This window comes from Fundulus heteroclitus, chromosome 2 (genome assembly GCF_011125445.2).
Source record: "Fundulus heteroclitus isolate FHET01 chromosome 2, MU-UCD_Fhet_4.1, whole genome shotgun sequence".
NCBI lineage: Eukaryota > Metazoa > Chordata > Actinopteri > Cyprinodontiformes > Fundulidae > Fundulus > Fundulus heteroclitus.
In genome coordinates this window covers 26,602,598-26,618,790 of record NC_046362.1, presented here as the reverse complement: position 1 = coordinate 26,618,790, position 16,193 = coordinate 26,602,598, and the positions used below count along the sequence as shown (strand labels likewise).

Genomic DNA, 16,193 nt, shown 5'->3' with positions numbered 1-16,193 from the left:
TGTTGTCCTCACCATTCAGGCTCTTTCGAGTTATTTCCTGAGATCCAAAAGTTTTTGGCACAACTTCACCAACTTCCAAGGTGCATGAAGAGGCTCAGTGAACTGGTAGATGAAAAACTTCAGCTACACTTGAAGGTTAAGAAGCAGACTTTATAAACAGAGCAACGCGTTTTGGCTTGTGGCCTTCTTTTCTTCAGGGTCCTTACAAATCACCACATGACTTATCTTTAAATAAGAAGCACAGAAAAAAATGTACATATACATATATTATTTTTTTAATGGTGTTTTTTAATGGTGTTGCCTATTGTTTTTATAGAACTATAGTTTTTTGTAAGAATACTGTTACTTTTGGTGTTTTTCTGGTTGCGGTGAATGGATCTTGTTTGTATTTTGTTTGTATTCTGTTTAAAATTAAAGCTTTTTCAGCAAGAGCCAAACTGGGCACTAGTTTAACCAGTCAGCAAGTGCCACCCCCCGTGTTTGCTGATTGGTCAGTTTATGTATGTGTGAATAAGTGATTGGCTTATTTGATTTTTTTTCTGCATTGTACTTCTTATTTAAAGATAACTGATGTGGTGATGTGGTGAAGGACACAAAGTAGGCCACAAGCCGAAACACGTTGGTCTGTTAATAAAGTCTGCTTCTTAACCTTCAAGTGTGGCTGAAGCTTTTACTAGTTCTTTCCTGAGTCCTATTTCTCCAATTTCTTGTGTTCTTTCTTTCCCTGATGTTTCCACCACTCGGGATGGCCACATCTATCACAACGGCTGTCCTCTGCTGCTTTATCACAATGTCTGGATGGTTGGCCACAACCATTTTGTCTGTATCTGGAAGTCCCACCGGATATTAGCTCTGTCGTTCTCCACCACCTCGGGAGGTGACTCTCATTTAGACCTGGGGGTCTCCAGGTGGTATTCTGAACAGATGTTTCTGTACACTATACCAGCCACTTGGTTACAGCGTTCCATGTATTCCTTCCCTGCTAGAATCCTACACCCTGCTATGAGATTCTGGATGGTTTCTCAGGCCTCTTTGCATAGCCTGCACCTGGTATCTTGCCTGGTGTGGTAGATCTAGGCCTCTATTGCTCTGGTGCTGAAGGGCTGTTCCTGTGTTTTAACATCAGTGGTCTGGAATTCCTCCTTTGACCAACCTATACCAGCAGGGTATCTGATTACTTGCAAGGCATAGCTGTTGATTGCCCAGACCTTGATCTTGCCATTGCTGAGCTGACTTCTCAAACTTGCCTTCCTCGTTGCAGGTATATGGCCGTCCCTGTTTTCCTTGTGGTCTCTTTGTGGTTGCCATTTGCTTATGGTATTCAAAGGTACTAAACGTTCTCTTTAACATCTGCTATTCTCCGTTCTGGGAATGCAATTCTCCCAGTGTGGATTACCTTCCCTCTCTTTGTCACCATCTGGCCACATTTCTCCAGCCCGAATGATGTCCCTGCTGTAGATCTTGATGGTGTGGATCAGCGAGTCAATGTTTCGCTCACTCTTAGCATACAGCTTTATGTCATCCATGTACAGGAGGAGGCTGACAGTGACCCCTTTTCTGGATCCGTATCCATAGCCAGACTTGTTGATTATTTGGCTGAGGGGGTTCAGGCCTATGTGGAACAGCAGAGGGTACAGAGCATATTATATTATAGTAGATTCCACATTTGATGGAGATTTGCACAGTATTTACACAAACCACCTCAAGGGTGGTTTTCCACTGCCTCATGGAATTTGCAGTGAAGGCTCTGATTGCCGTTGACCTTGTACAGCTTCAGGCATTCCAGGATCTATGTGTGTGGCATTGAGTCATAGGCTTTGTTGTAATCAACCCAGGCAGTGCATATATATATACATATATGTATGTGTGTGTGGTGTGTGTGTATGTATATATATATATATATATATATATATATATATATATATATATATATATATATATATATATATGTATTTATATATACGTGTGTGTGTGTACAGAATGAGCGTAACTAGTAAAGTTATATGAAGATTTTTGAAATGCAGTTTTTCCTTGCAATAACATTGGAACAGATTTCTCTCCATATTTTGACCAAAAAGCTTTGCAGGGAATCTGAATACAAATGCCCGCCACAACAACGTATCTGCTCTTACTTCATAACTATGTGCACTTTGTGTTAGTCCACTTCAAAAAAACAAAAACAAAAACGTAGTTACTTTAAAGTATGTGATTGCAGCGTGAAAACCGGTGGAAAGTGAATACATTTTGCAAGGCACCGCAGAACCCACACAAGCCGGCGCAGTACCCAGTTCCGACCACAGGTGTCGCCAGAGCTCGCCGCGCGGCAGCAGCAGCAGCAGCAGCAGCAGCCGCCAGGGCAACCGCAGCAACTCGAATGTAGTCCGTTCTCTGCGCTCTCCATGTTGAAACGGAGCAACTTCTCCTCCGGTAGACTCCAACCGTCCGTCCCTCACCGCCCAGCCGGTTCCACATCGCCCATGCTATGACACTTGACTGGGAAGGGATCTGAGAAACTGCATGAGAACCGGAAAGACCACCACCAACATCATCAACAACAACAACAAAAAAATACGGTAAGTTTTCCGCTTCCACCGTGACAGCAAAACGAGGCGGATAACTTGCTATTTTTAGTTACTCCGAATTATTCAACTAACGTAGGTCTTTTTGTGCTAACTTGTTAGCTAGCCGCGGCAGCTCCCGTGTCCGTTACAGGCAAGCGGGGAGGGTTTGTCGGTGTTTTTCAGGCACCCTGGCCTCGGGTTTATTTAATTTTTTCCCTGTCACATCGCACTGGTGTTTGGCTTACTGATTAAATGCTCAGGTGGGGGGGCTAACGGTGCTAGCTTTCTGCCCCAAAGTTAACCCTCGCCTCCACATTTAGCGGAGCAGACCGTGCCCCCATGCGGCTGCAGCTTCTCCTCGCTGTCACCCTCTTTTTGCATAACAGGTAGCCGAGCCTGTGCCCAACCGCGGCCGGGGGAAAAGCGACGGGCAAACGCCTCGTTTCTGCTTCTGCCTCCCCGGTTTAATTCACCAGCTATTCGCCCGTCGGCCGGAGGCGCAGCGAGCAAGAATTTCACCCAGCGTGACCGAGCGAAAGCGTGATGTTCGCCCCGTCACACAGCCTCTCTTGGCCGAGCCCTCGTCACAGGAAATAACCGTACATGTTTTTGTTTACTTTAAATTAGTCGCCCCCCCCCTGCCCCCTTTTTTTTATCTGCAGAATCAGAAATGCTCGGTGTGTCCTTGTGCTGCTTTGGGGTTTCCCCCCAATATATCGCTTTGATAACTCGGGAGAAAACGTAGCTATATTTAAATCTGCACATATTTAAATATCCTACACGATGTAGGTCAAAACGCCACGTCCCCCCCTCCAAGAGTGCCAGCAAAGCGTCTCGCCTTTATGGACGCGTTTGATCCACTTTAGTGGTTCTCACGCGTTGTTCAGCACCAGTGCTCTCCTGCTTTTGGGGAAGGCGCTCCTGGATGTGGTTATTGCAGATATATGGACATTAATTAACGCGGGAGGGGTTGTTGCTAGAATAAACAGACGCGTTGCAGATTTTGCACCGGTTTATGTAACGCCCGGGGGCAAATGAAACGTCAGTGCAGAAGTGCCAGGATTTATTATTGTTATCATTATTATTTTATTTAAGTCGCTAGGTTTATTTTTCAGCTGCAAATTGCAATCCATCTCTCCTATTATCACCCTGTAGCTTTGAGGTATAACTTGTTACTCCCTTTAGCTGACGTTGACATTGAGATTTACTGACATTGACAGGGAAAAGAATGAATCGGTGACCGGTAGTCCAGAAATATGTTTTCTTTTCCCCGTTCGTGCATCAAAACTAGGATCTCCCTACGTTTTCAGTCTATAAACACAACGGACAGCACACACTTTGTTGTCCTTTTTTGAGGTTTAGTAAAAATCGGGTGAAGGTTAGGGACACGTTAGATTTAAAACTGTTACCCCTATCAAACAGCTTGCGGCACCTGTTTGGCTTTACGTAAAAACTAAAATTAAGATTGGCCAGAAAAGAAAGGCCTGATCGGTGCATCGGGGTTTAAAAATGAATGCTACGTATGCTTGAGTGCAAAAGACATCCTCAATAAATAAAGCAAAAATGGAAAGACGTTGATTCTTGACCTTGACTTGACATGTTACCCACATTTCACCAGGTTACAGTGTTTGTGTTTGCCTATCATCCCAAGCCCAGCATCAGTATTTCAGAAATGATAGCAAAGTGTCTCTTCATATTATTGTCAGCGTTGTCACAGAAAAGAGCAGCTTAGCGGGTAGTCATTGGAATTTAAAACCCAAAGCTACTTCAAGATTATATGAAGGCCGGAGAAATGTTTCGAATCAGGCCTGCCGGTCTACATTTTGAGTGAAGAAACTAATCGTTGTGGTGGTCTGAGATGATGCTAGTTAGGCTGGCTGTATTTGTGGCAATAATGAAAATGGTCGTCTTTATCTGTCATCTGTCCCTCGCGTTCCTTAGGGGAGCAGAGGGCTGCTACTGTGTGGCACCCAGGGAGCATTCAGGGGCTATGGGTCTTGCTCACGGATCCAGTGTGGCAGTCTGTGGGATTCAAACCGGGGAACTTGCAGCCTACCCTGGACGCAGTCGCCCTGCTCTCCAACCACGAGGCAACCGCTCCAACCGAGAAACCTTGAAGAGAGCATAAAAAAATAAATAAAAAACGCACCAGCGTCGTGTGGGACCTTCATCTTATCTGTTTCCTTCACAAATTAAGACAGAAGAGCAAAATATTTTCCATTGCGCCGTGGCTTTGGGGTTAAAGGATGTTTAATTAGATAACAGAGAAAAAACTGACGTCATCAGATTTTTGTTCTGGCTGTATGAAGCGTAGAGTAGCTCAAGGCTGCCCCTTCCCCACCTGATGTTGAAAAGTACCTGTAAACAGGCTGAAAGGCAGCTACAAAGCTTCCCTAATTCAAGCATCAGTTTTATATAAAAACATATAACATTCTTTGTAATAAGCATAATTCTAGCAGATTTTTGTTCCGTAGTTTAGCCTCCATCAAAGTCAAAATAACAATAGATGTTTGTTGTTATTTGATCTTGTAGTAGAAGACAAGATGTTGTTGCTTTTCAGTGTTAAATGAAATCGATACGAGCACGTTGTAAGTGTGATACAGCGGAACTGTAGTGTTTTTATTCATTGTTAGCATCCAAACCTAAACAGCATAGCCATGTTTGGAAAAAAGATAAAAGATAATGAATAAAAGACTAAGAATTAATCCATCAACTGCTGATGTAAGTAATGTGCTAATTAACCAGCTAACATTAGTTTTTCCTTGCTTGTCTTACTTTATAGACAACAGATTTCAGAGTATTGTGTGACATAAACTCCCCAAAACCTTGCTGAAATGTAAATAACAACAAATAAGTGTTGTGAAAACTGTAACAATCAATTTGTTACATTAATTTTTACAGCAGTGGAAATAATTGTTGCTTGTCTGTTTTTAAAAAAATACCATTTTGATCAATAATTGCCTGATTATGTAACACCGTGCCGTTTAACCTGAGATTATCCCACTGTGAGACTCCCGTACCAGACGGTGTTGGTGAAATATGTCGCTCAAACTAAAGGACGGAAGAAAAAAAAAAATCTGGATTGGGAGTTGGAGGTGGAGGGGGTGGGGGTGTATGGTTGCAGGAGGAAATGATTACTAGAGTGCTGGAACTGAGATGTTAAGTGGTACCTGGGAAATTGCTGCATCGGGAGGGGAGGCAGGCTATGCACGCTTTCTCTTTCTGTCCAGAAGTTCTGCATTTTCATCTTCAGCCTCAGTGGAGAGGGAAATAGATTAGCACCCTGTAATTTCACTCTGCTTTTGACTGGCTTCAGCCATGAGCGTGTTTTATGGCTGCGAATAGGTCAGGCGGTCGATATCCGAGATGTGAGCGGAAAGCATTTCAAGGTCATAAACACCGTGCGACCAATGGAAGTGGGTCATTAAATCACTGACAACATGCTCCGGTTCCATTTGCATATCCGATCCCGCTCAGCCGGTGCCGCCTTAAAATAGCGTCACTGTAATGAGTCTTCATATAGAGTAGATGTTCAATAACCAAACCGTTAAACATCTACTACGTTTCACAACTTGGCTTTAGCGGCGCGGATCTGTAAACACCTAATGTCTGGTCGAGCCACGTGACGGTCTGCCTTGCCCTAATCAGGTGGGGATGTATAATGGTGTTGGGCCTTAAGCCTATCAAGTAGAACCTCAGCTTTGCTGTGCTGGGAATGGCAAATAGAGAGAGTGGTGTAGTGAATGAAATAAAGACAGTTTGCAGGGCTGGGTAAGAATGGTTCTGCTGGTGGACGCCGCTTTGATTTATTTATTAGGCCCCAGATTTTTGCTGCAGGACTAACATATTTAACCACCAGCGGATGATTGGTTTCTGATTAAAAGACTTCACTGCAAAAACGGAGCTAGAAATACGTAAAATGTTCTTAAAATGTGGTATTTGTCCCTGATTTGAGCAGGTAAATAAGATGATTTGCCAATGGAATAAGATTTTTTTCACTTAAAATAGGAGCAACTCGTCTCCATAATCTTATTTCAAGTGCAGGATATCTAATTATCTTATTTTAGGGGTCAAAATACTCATTCCATTGGCAGATAATCTTATTTACCTACTCAAATCAAGGATAAATACACTAACTTTAAGAACATTTTACTTATTTTTCATCCATTTTTGCAGTGTTGGGGTGTTCTGGTTGTCCTGGGTTTTAAAATCGCTAATACCCAGCTGATGCAAAGATGATAATATAAAAGATGGAAAAAAAAAATCTTTATAGTGATTTCTCTGAGCAATATAGCCTTTTCACTATTAGTTTGAGCGTGACTGCTCTTCTCTGAGGAACTGTATTACTTCTGGTTTTATAAGCGGCTCTGTGCTCCTTCAGCTCCCCTGAGATGGAAAAGCTTTCCCCGACATCTAGTCGGGAAATCTAGACTAATACGGTTCCATACAGAAGCTGGATCGCTACGTCAGGACAGAAAATGCTCTTTAGCAGGCTCTGCTGTGCCAAGATGTCCCTTCTCAGCAGATTTTTCCTGTTCGGCATTACCTTACGGCTGCAGTGAGGCCTTTGTGACTGGAACTGGGTCCTTTTGTCATCTAAATATCACATTTTATCAGAAAAGAAAATCAGTCTTATTGAGCCAAGAATGATAGTATTATTCAAGGTTATTGTAAAGCCTTACAAAGACAGTTTAAATAAATAAGTAACTTAGGGCCCTATAAAATCTGTTTAGTTATTTTCCACATTGTATTGTATGGTTTCCCCAATTGCACTGTTTCCATTTTTATTTTTATTCAGATTTTTTTTCAGATTGATTAATCTAAAAAGAGATACTCTTCATAAATTAATACACTTCAATAAACAATGCTTATTATACATTTTAACTGCATTGTAAATGGCAGAAACATATATTTTTTTTAATGCTGACATGTTAATCTAATCATCCATCCATCCATCCATCCATCCATCCATCCATCCATCCATCCATCCATCCATGCCTCATCCCTGTTTAATCTACTATTTTTTGATTAACGGATTAATGATCAAACGGCAAAAAGTGGTTTTTCTTTTTAGTTTTTTTTTTTTTTTAAATAATTTGAACCAGGTGAAGCTTAAACTATGCCAGTCAGATTTCTGGATAGAGCATATTTACAGATAGAGAAGGGTTTTCATCTCAAATGCAAAATGTATGTATTTCTTGTACAGTCCTGCCTTAATTACTGCTCTGAGTTGGTTGATCTTTCAGCAGATTACACATCTTAGTCTGTAGACTCCAGGTAACAATTCGATTTGATACCTAAATTAGTTGACGATTATTTCAATAGTTGATGATTATTTCAATAGTCGATTAATCCAATGAATTGTTTCAGTTCTAATTATTTTATAGGGAGTAGGAATAATTATTGTTTTTCTGTTGGTTAAAAACATTCAGTTCTTGTAATACACAACTGTTTAACTTTTCCTCTAAATACTATGACATTATATTTTTATTTTTGCTCAAGGTCATCCAGCTATTAAAATCTCATAACATCCCATGCTAGACTTTATTAACGATCTGCCTATTTCCTCTGTGGACCAACTTTGAACAGTTTCTGCCTATTTTCATACCTCTGAACCAGGTGAACTGTGCACAGTTTAAAAATGTGTGGAAAGGATCTAGTACAGAGCTGTTTACATATGCGATAAATCTACTTCCTTGTTTAGTTTTTGGTAAATTCTTACTATTGTATTGTGTTGTCATGTCAAACGCTATTTCGGGAGATAACATGCAGTGTCTGTGCTGAGATTACAGCAGGGCTGTTTTTTTTTTTTTTTTTTTTTTTTTTTTTTACTTTAACTCTGATTTATTATGAAATAATTGCGGCCAGGAGATTTACGTCATCGGTCTTTTAAATCCTCATTTGGAGGGTCATCTTGGTGCTGTGTTCAGAATCAGATTAACCCTAAATTTTGGCCTCTGGCTGTGGATTTCTTCAAATGATGACATTTCATTAGCTGCTGACCCTCCACCCGGTTATGTATTTTCACAGCTTTGCCGCTTTAGGAAATTAATTCTAACAGGATTGTATTTATGAGATTGCAGACTTTGCGTCAAGCTAATAAAATACTCATTCGGGTGGTAAGAGTGACACTTTTATGTTCTACTAAACGGAAACTTGTGACTCCAAGCTAGTCCATGTCAAGCAACTCTTAAGACAGCAAAGCATTTCTTTAACCTTTGAGATCGTTTTTGGTTTCAGAAACTGGCTGCTCTCCACAGCATGGGGATCATCATCTGACTTTAGTTTAAATAGGGAAGGGTACCCCAGCTAAAATTGTTCACTGAGCCATCCAACACTCAGCTTGCATCTATAATGATAGAGTCTATGAACCTTTATATGTCACAAAGGTTTCCAATAGAAACTAAAAAACATAATGCCGAATAAGAAAATTAATGAAGGCCTTAAAGCATGGTGTTGTCGTTAGACATAAACAGAATATAGAGACAATAGGTTAATTTGCAGGAAACCCTTAAAGTCACATCCACACGAAGACGAACAAAGCCAAATTAAGGTATCCACACAGAAAAGTTTAAGTGTGATGGTGAAACTGCCTGAAGCCGAACAAGCCGTAATGGGCGTTGTAATACGTATGCCACGCCAATGGGTAGCACATCACTGCCGGGAAGTACAAGAAGAGGGAGAATGGCGACTGCTATCATTGCTGGAATAAGAAAAGAAGCTTTTATTTGGACTGACGGCCAGGTGGAACTTCTCTGGGCTACACTTGACTACAAGACCAAGAAAGCACAAAACAATGGGTCCAAAAGCCTGTGCCGCACAAATGCAACTATGGTGGTCACCATAAATCGCATGCTTGTTAATAGAGAGGTCCAGTCTATGTAGGCTTGCATGTGCAAACGCGCCATTATGGAGCTGGTTATGCATACAGTCACCATGAAGGCACCACGAGGGGCGGCTTCAAACCTATCCAGTCTGGGAGCTGCTTTCAGACGTAGCTGACCTCGCGGCTCTCAAATCCACTCTGGTTGTATTTCTTTCTACTGAGGCCTTCCTCTTCTTCTCATAAACATGAACGCAGTTCGCGTCTTGTGACTCTCAGCCAAAGTCAAAGTCTACTGTGAGAGAAGTGGAGCTACAAAGAATGGCTAACCGCTACGTAGCCGCTAAGCTAACCAGATACATAAAAACTGGAAGTGCACATGTGCAGACAGCAAGCGGAAACCAGGAAGGAAAGAGCACAGACACAGGCGTTACGTGAGCGCGTCAGAATGATTGGCATGTGGGACAACCAATGGATTGGGTGATTCCCCCAGAACTTGAGGGACAGAGGTGTGTGTGTGTGTGTGTGTGTGTGTGGGGGGGGGGGGGGGGGTATAACATCTATGGGCCATTCTCTGTGAGCTCCCACAGAGAAGGATTTTTTTTAACCTCCTTTTTGTAAAAAAATAATGTATTAACTACTTTCAGGATGGAAGGATGATTTTACCCAGTATAACAAAAAGTGTTTTTGAACAGGATTACCAAAGATCAAGGTAGCTTAAAGTGGTGCTACTCTTTGCATCCATACTACACCATTTTATAAAAGGCCTCTATATGTTTGATCTCTTTTACCCTTTTGGCTGGAACATTCACACACATTTGTCTTCCCTGTTCTAAAGCAAGAATACATACAGTACAACCGGCTTGTCCATGGGGGTTTGGAGTACAAGTAGGCAGTTGTTTGGCCTTGTGGCTCTGGCACGCTCCCCTGGGTTTCATTGTCGGAACCCCGCAGGCTCTGCTGCCACCTGGGCCTCTTGTTTTCTTCCTCAGTCACAACAAGCTCATGCCTTCTGTAACGGAGGGACTTCCACTAGTCTTACTTCACACCAAGGTCTTTCTATTTCCCAGGCAATCACATAGTTCACACTGGTGCAAAGACCCCACCCTGCAACTAGCCCACCTTCCTCCCTTCTCCCCCTGCCTCTCTTGGAAGTGTCGAGTAATCGTGTCTCAGGACAAACGTAAACTATTAACAGTAAAACGTTTTAGATTAGTTTGTCTAGAAATCAGATGGAGTGTCCACCTCATTCAAGAATTAGGCACAATTTCACACCATTAACAAACAACATTGAAGTGACTGGTTGGAAAAGGATACATTTAGCTGGGTTTCTGCTGGGCGTTAAAAAGTCAGAAAAAAGTATCTTAAATATAATCTTCTCAATTTTATGCCTTAGAAAGTCTCAGATATGTCCAGGCTCATGAATAAAGATGTGCCAATCAGAGATAACCAACACCAATTCCTTCAGATTCAGCAGCTGCCACCTCAATCTTAATAAATAATAATTTTACATAAGACATCCTGCATGTTCTCTGGTAAACATAGTTTTGAATCCAATAGAAAATAATGGAAGTACAATATTATTCCTGTTTGAGCAAAAATGTACTCCCTTATTTGAGCTGATGGCTTTACCTTTTATATTTATATATAACCTTTTACTCTATTAATGCCACAAGAAACTGCATCGAAATAAATGCTGCTGATTAATGGTTTGTTTATAGACTATAACTTATACTGATCATTAGTTTTGATGCATTTGACAACTTGGAAAAAATATTTTCCAGCATTTGACCTGCAGTTCACCCATCAGAGTCAATCAAGAGAAAATCCTCCATCTTTATTCATGATGCAGGGCAGCAAACCACCTTGTCACAACCAATTTGTCGGCTGACATTTTTCTTTTTGTAGGAAATTCAAATCAAAACATCTTGTTACCTTTCATGCTGGAGCCGGCCACTTCGCTGCATCGTACCTGTGCAGTTTTTCTTGTTTCTTGCCACAAATGGGTTCCGTATACCAGGGTAGATTGTTTTGCTTCAATTTGTACCGGCTAGAGAGAAGTTGGGAACCAACAATTTAGGGGGCTTTTTATATTCTTCTTATAAGGAAATGTTCTGACACCAATAAATTATATTTTAACAGCAGGGGTAGGGGGGTGACTTAGTTATTTTCGTGTTAGATTTGGTGAGCAATTTTATAACCATTTATCTCCAAAACATAAAAAAAGACATAACCATAACAAAAAATCAGGTAATATGCTGTGTTTTAAAGATACGGGAGTGAAATTGTGTGCCCACAGGTATGAAGTGGAAGCAGTATTGAATAGAATCAAATGGTAATTCAGTTTAATTCAAAAATACTTTATTAATTGTTATTAATTAAGTTAGTATGCAGTTTTCTTCGGAGTTGTAGATGCTGATGGCGGTGGGTAGGAAAGATCTCCTGTAGTAGTCTGTGTTTCGCTGTTGTTGTATGACAGTCTGACGAAGAGGACGCTCAGTTGTCTGAAATGTTCTTCATTTATTGAAGAATAATTTTTTTAATAATCATCTGGAGATATTCTGGAGGAGTCACTGCAGACAGTGAAGAACCTAAACTTCCTCAAAAAGTACAGTCTGCTCTACCCCTTTGCATTGACAACTTTACAGTTGTCACCAGTCCAGTCAGTTGTCCGGGTGAACACTGAGGTATTTATACTCCTCCACCAGGAAGAACTAAAAGCCAAAGTAATATTGTCTTTTAGCTCTTCCATGATGGAAATAGCCTTTGACCTATTCCTGTTTCTCTAGAAATCTACAATCTCCTTTGTTTTATTCCCATTCTTCTTGTCCGTCACTCCGTTGGTATGTCGGGGCAAATTGACCAGGAGCCCCTTGTTGCTTCAGGAGAGTGTAAATTTAACAAATCCGGCTTAAAAACAAAGATGTCTATAGTTAGCTAAAATCTATAGGTGTTCATTTTTATGACACCTGCTGTATAGGCTGCTTTTTGGAAGTTAGATAAGTAAGTACAAAAGCATTTGACTCGCATGCTGAAGTCTGTAAGTTAAGTTCAGGTTATTGAGTAAATAAGTCAACGTTGTTTGTACCGATTCCTGCTCCAGGCAGCCATGTCTAGCTTTGTTGTTTTGGGGTCTCATGTTCAAGACACTGAATAGCCCCCACCCAGCTACTCTTGACTTTCTATTGTGGGAGTTGCTGAATCAGCAGCACTCCTATGCAAATGTCACTTACTTGTATTCTTGAAGAAGACCATGCAGGGGCCTGTTTTTACAAAAAGAACGTGACACTGTTTAGGCGATCCATTGCCTCATTGTTTTCAGCGTTCAGGGCTATTGGGCTTAACTGTTGCTTTCATGAAGCACATTGAAATAGGTTGGATACTTTGTACAAGTGGTAGAAAGTAGAACAGTTTAAGAAAAGAGCAGAGCATCATCTCTACATGGCAAGAAGCTGATTTTGTGCGGTAGATCCGTCGCCAGAGAAGATACTTAAACATCTGGTGTGAGGGAGGAAATGTGGGACAGCTAGAGAGTGTTGGTGCTTCTGTAGCTATGGCATCTTTCCACCTAAACCCTGATACTTTCTGGGTCATGGTTTCCCTACTTCTAGTTTGCATACTTTGCGACTTATTATTTTGCCATTCTCCTATAATTGTGAGCATATATTTGATTTTAGAGATACTTGTTTTATATTTTACTCGCAGTTTATGGAGTGTTTGGCTCCATCTTCTCTGCACGTCCTTCTCTTGGTATTGTTTGTCCCACAAGTAGTCGTTTCTTTTTTTTTTTTTTTCAGTTCACTTCGTATTTGGGTTACACATGCTTCACTGTTATTGCTTCCTCTTTTGCTCAGAGATGGGACCTAAGGCACAGATTGGGAACTTCTGCCACAGCCCACCCCATCCTTTTTACAGCTGTTGGTTTTCCAGTTGATTATTACCCAAGCCAGTGCTGCTTCATGTGAGTCAGTCTTGGCTTTCTGCCATGTGACTTAGGATCAATGTTAAGTTCTAGTGAAGTGGAAATTCATGATTGTTGTGGATTTGTGAAGTTCACTGCCATGTGATTCAAGATCAAGATTGTTGTTGGGAAAACTTAACATCGTAAGACCTAAAAAAAATTGCATAAACATAGGCTTTTTGATATCTAAAAACGTTCTAAACATATATTTTTCTTTCTCCTGACTGATAAAACATGTATGTTTAAAGAGGAAAAAAATTTTTCATCCTTTTTTTTAGATGTCTAGAAGCCTATGTTTGGACCAAAATTCTTAGGTCTTAAGAGGTTACTATGTTTGTAGCAATTGAGAATGGTGCAGTCCCCAACCTTTATCTGAGTCTTGTTAAACAAAAGCATATGATGTTGGTAGATAGATCATTGACGGATAAAGGCGAGAATTGCTCCGCTCAATGGATATTCTGAGCATTACGGTACACTGTGTCACTATCTGAACGGACCCCTGAGCTGTCTACAAGACTGCCTGACTGTAATGTCGAAACTAGAAGTGCATTCATGTAAAGGCCCCCACATTCTCGTGCACAGTTCACTTTGCGGAAGTCTGCACGTACGTGCGGAGCTCAATTTTTACGACTACTTGCTGCCAAGAAGTTGTAAAAATTGAGCTTTACATTGAACTGTTTTATATGTGACACAGAGCTTGCTACACTGAGCTGCTCCAAGCAGGCGGTCGCAAATACCCGCGGCATCACAGTCCATCTCTGTTCTCACTGACAGGTGTGCGGTGGGAGCCTGCTGGAAAAGAAACATCTCTAGGCGCTCAGCTAGCTAATCATACATTTTACCATCTGTTCCACTGCTTCGACCCACTGGCAGAAAGTGTGGGAATTGTAGGAATTTGTCACAAGAAATGTAGGCAACAGTACAGTCGACTATGGAGGGTAAAACGTCCACGGAGATTCGGGGTGACGTCTGCTAAGCTCACAGTATATGCACAGTACGCCCGAGTATGAGAGAGCCCTTAGAGAGCCTGCACCCAGAGTACGCGCTAGCAACAATAAATCTAGTAAGTTAATTCAATGTAAAAGTTATGTTTATTTTGGCCTTATGTTAGAAACAGGACAGTGTAGTCCACCTAGAGACCTGTGTACGTGAAGGGGCAGAGTGATATTACACGCTTGGTAAGAATATTTAGTGCACCTTACAAACCAGTATGCCATATGGGCCATATATATATATATATATATATATATATATATATATATATATATATATATATATATATCACTACATTTTTAAATTTTGTTTTTGTGATAAGTTTCATATATTCTTTTACAATCAATATCAAAATATCAAAGAGTAAAATATTGCAATTTACAAAGGACTGTTTGGATGCTGTATGTGGTAAGATATTATACTTAATACAAGTGCCATGCATTCTCTGTTCGCATGCCAATAATATATTTGGCCACTATTGTGCAGACCTACTTGGCGCTGCTATCAAAGTTCTCCACCTTAGTGTTTTGTCAACCTGCGTGCATGTGCAGATATTTCGTATCAAAACAATATCATGCTATGGGTCTATAGCAGTTGCCAAGATAATAGATGTCTTATTTGTGTTTTAAAGTACTTTTGCCATATGGTACATTGACACCTCTACAATGTTCAATCAAGCCTGTGGTTAAAGTACACAACAGGGTTGTCTTCGTCTGACTTTGTAGATCTGGTTTTAAATAAATACCTCTAAATTGCAACATTTAATACCCATAACTGGAATCAAAATGTTAATCTGGAAAACGGTGCGTTGTGCTATTTTAATTGCCGTGGGTGTGTTTGTTTTAATGTGGGTCTTATCAGACATCCTGAAGAATCCCAAGACTTTTCAGAAGAAGGATTAAGGCACATTTTTAAGGGTAAACACAGATAAAAGCAGAAAAGGGGAGGTGATACCTTCTTAACTGAGATCAGGTTTTTAATAATTAAATTCATAAACGTAGGTTTGTGTAAAACCTACAATGGACCCTCTACCAGATTACACTTGTTTTGAGTGTTTAGAGTAAAAGTAGTACTGCTCCAATTAATGTTTATTTAATTAATTCTGTCATATTAATCAGTCTCACTATATTCCTCCATCTTAGATGAGGGGATTTTGGTTTATAATGTTAAGTACTTAACTAGTAATATTGGCTTTTAGTTGACTTGTAGTGTTGTGTGTATGTGAGAAAACTAAATAGATGTCGGTAGTTCCCTAAGATTGAACTAGGTGGGGCTTTAGCACGGTGGTGTGAACAGGAGGAGCGAGGTTAAAGGAGAAATGCCAGGGGTGAGGCCGTTTTTGTTCGTTTGTACTGTGAGAGTTAAAGTGAAACCTTATTCTTACTTTTCTACACCTGCAGGTGAGACGGGTGGCCCCAACAGAGGCCTCTGGATGCCGTTGCTCCTGCAGTTCAGGTGAAAGGTAAGCTGAGCTCGTCCACCTGGGGGAGAATGGCACTTTTTTAATTAATTATTGATGCAAAATTCACCGTTTAATTGGCCAGCTGTCTCCGTTTGCGTGTTCTAATCGAACGACTTGCATGTAAGGTCTCAGTGATGAGGTATGAGTCGGTGCACATTTAATTTGTGAACTGAATATTCTCCCAGTGATCAGTCTACTTTTAAAATGACACAAATGCAAGCTCATTTTTACTCACTGGTGCCTGGAGGGATATCTGACGCTCTTAGCAAAGGAGAGAATTAGGGCACGTCTCTTAGGCGACAGCGCCGACGTTCTTTAATTCAAGGGAAATATCGTTCCGACGGCTTTGCAGTCACAGTGTTAAAGAAGTAAAGCCTACTTTTTTTTTTTTTT

The 16,193-nt window shown here is 40.9% G+C and overlaps 1 protein-coding gene across 2 annotated transcripts in view; it reads left to right on the top strand.

Moving 5' to 3' along the window:
• The first annotated feature begins 2,399 nt into the window (after nt 1-2,399).
• osbpl5 (oxysterol binding protein-like 5) overlaps nt 2,400-16,193 on the top strand; it is a 59,355-nt gene continuing 45,561 nt past the window's right edge. For both annotated transcript variants that reach the window (XM_036151651.1, XM_036151655.1), the window contains exons 1-2: nt 2,400-2,573; nt 15,739-15,800. The gene's annotated coding sequence lies outside the window, so the exon portion shown is untranslated. The remainder of the gene's footprint in view (nt 2,574-15,738; nt 15,801-16,193) is intronic.